We start from the raw sequence: 2,912 nt of genomic DNA on the forward strand, positions 1-2,912 counted from the left end.
CCTGAGGAGAAGGCCCTGGGGGTGTTGGGTGTTGGTTGACAAGAAGCTTGATGTGAGCCAGCAACGTGTGCTTGCAGCCCAGAAAGCCAACCGCATCCTGGGCTGCATCAAAAGCAGCATGGCCAGCAGTGAGGGAGGGGATTTTCCCCCTCTGCTCTGCTCTGTTCTCCTGAGACCCCACCTGGGGCACTGCATTCAGCTCTGGGGCCCTCAGCACAAGAAGGAAATTGAAATATTAGAACAAGTCTGGAGGAGGGCCACAAAGTTGATCGAAGTGCTGGAGCACCTCTCCCATGAAGCCAGCCTGCAGATGAGAAGGCTCCAGGGAGACCTTACAGAAGCCTTCCAGTGCCTAAAGGGGCCTGCAGAAAAGCTCGGGATGGACTCTGTCATGGAGTGTAGTGATAGGGCATTTTTTTAATGCTGTTTGCTTCTCCCCCATTAAAAGTCTTAGGTGTAGAAATATGCATATTTTAATACTCTGCATCACAAACTATGCACTGGTTAGGGAAACATGGTTTACATGATTTACAAAATAGTAAATCATGCAAATCTTTAAAGAAATTACATTTAAAAAATGATCAGAAAAAAATCCATTTCCATTTTGAATTTCAAAAGTAAAATACATGCTGTATTGAGTGCATATTGGTTTTGCCCTGAAACTCCTGCCTGCTAAATCCCTCTGCTCATGTATCCCCTCACCTGCTGCTCTGCAGTTTCGGCCAACATAATCCCCGTGTCGGCTCCTCTGGTTTTACAGAGGCAGCTGGGGGAGCAGAGCAGCAGGGATGCCAGCCTGTGCAATACCCACACAGAGAGCAGTTTGTCCTGACCTGCTGCCCAAAAAGGTGGAAGGACCTGGGCAAATACCTTAGTTTCTTGGCACTGGGTGGTGTGGTGCCAAAAGGACACCTCCTAATCAGCTTTCATGCATGAATATTGTTTTTCTCTAATGTTTTACAGCTTCTTGAGGCAGGAATTGAGAGGGCATGCTGAAAGGACTTAAGCCCAAAACACGGTGCTATTCAAATCGTTGTAACGCGGTGAAGAAAGGCCTCACTGGTTTCACAAACACCTAAGCAGCAGTGATGATTCTTCACAAAGTTACAGGATGCCAAAGGGCACAAACAACCCCTCAGACTTGATTGCATTACGTGCAACATCAATTTTTTCCAGGAGTTGCAGTTTTCAGGGCTAATTTTGCCACAGCTGTTTGAAGAGGGGCTGCTCTTTGTTCCTGTGCCGCCCCTGGTGTTTACGCAGACAGGCACAAGAGCCGTGTTATCCAGTCCTTGCCGTCAGTCTTTGCTTTGAAAAGGTTATCAGTCTCGCACGAGGGGCAGATAAGATGCGAGGCAAAGACCAAGCCAAGCTGAGCAGACTGCCACCGGCCCCAGGAGGAGAAATTCGTGCCTGCAGAGACCGCTTGTGACGCTGCACTTGTGGACTGACCCCGATTTCTGTAAACCTTTGGCAAACGAGAAAGACAGCCAGCTTACCCCATGGACTGAAAAAGTCACAACTTAAAAACATGTCCAGGGTGTGAATTCATTCAGGTATTTCTAAATCCTGTCATAGCACAGGGTTAAAGCCTGCCACGCACGGCATTCCTCGCGCTCCTGGCCTCAGCAGCAGACCAGGCCGCGCTCACCCACCCTGCAATGGGTGAGCCCAGAGCTTGGCCTCGCTGCCATGTTCACATTGCTGCCTGCTCCACCAGGCACTGCTGAGCTTCGTCTGTACTCAGAGAGACCTTCCAGCCAACAGAGAAGAGCTGGGGAGGGGAAGGGGTGCTGGGTGAAATACCATTCCCCATGACAGAGCACACTGTGACCACGGGAAGGACATGCATGAATCCAGAGGTTCATCCTCCCCAGCTGGTGTTGGGACGGGGCTGTTTGCTGCCCAGGGCTCTAACATTTTGCACTGTCACTTCCCACACGTGTGTGTGCTGCGCTACCCTCTGCTGGAGGAGGGTTTGGCGCAAGGAGGATGCTACGGTATGTCCGCCTCTCTTGTTCAGGGCTCCCCAGTACAGGAAAGACATGGACATAGCAGAAAGAATCCTGTCACGGGCCCCCATTAATGTAATCGAGGGGCAGGAGCACCTAGCCTGTGAGGAGAGGCTGAGAGAGCCGGGGCTGTTCAGCCTGTAGAAGGGAAGGCTCAGGGGGATCTCATCAATGTCCGTAAATACCCAAAGGGAGGGTTCAAGGACAGGGCCAGGCCCTTTTCAGTGGTGCCCAGCAGCAGTATAAGAGGCAGCGGGCACAAAGTGGAGCCCAGGAGGCTCCCTCTGAGCAGCAGGCAGCACTGCTGTGCTGTGCGGGTGAGGAGCCCTGGCACAGGCTGCCCAGAGAGCTGGGGGGGCTCCTCCTTGGGGATCTCCAAAAACCGCCTGGGCCTGGCCCTGGGCAGCCTGCTCTGGGTGGCCCTGCTTGGGCAGGGCTTGGAGCAGGTGGCCTCTGGGGGTCTCTGCCAGCCTCAGCCATGCTGTGGAGACACAGGCACACCCCAGCTTTCTGTTTTTATCTTTCAGGGGTTAGCTGTCTGCAGGGTCTTCTCTTACTCCTTGGAGAGAGTTATTTCTGTCACCCTTCCCACAGCTCAGCTGTGATGAAATCAGTAGGGGAAGAGGTATGTGCTGACTGCATGATTCATGGTGTCTGGCAAAGTTCAGCACATCGCCTTCTAACTTCTCTCACAATGCCTGCCTCAGAAACCCACAGGAAAGCAAGAGCTGTTGTTTCCTAACCCGCAAGGTTAGGAAACAGGGGTGGGGAGGCATGCTTCATGTTCCAGGTGTACCTGGGGCACAGGTGGCTGGAGGGAGGCTTGTCTCGACACAGTAACATCAGCTAATGCTTAAGGCATTAGGTATGCGTGTGTTTATCAACAAAGCTTTCACAAAG

The sequence above is a fragment of the Anas acuta genome, chromosome 1 (genome assembly GCF_963932015.1).
Source record: "Anas acuta chromosome 1, bAnaAcu1.1, whole genome shotgun sequence".
Lineage (NCBI taxonomy): Eukaryota > Metazoa > Chordata > Aves > Anseriformes > Anatidae > Anas > Anas acuta.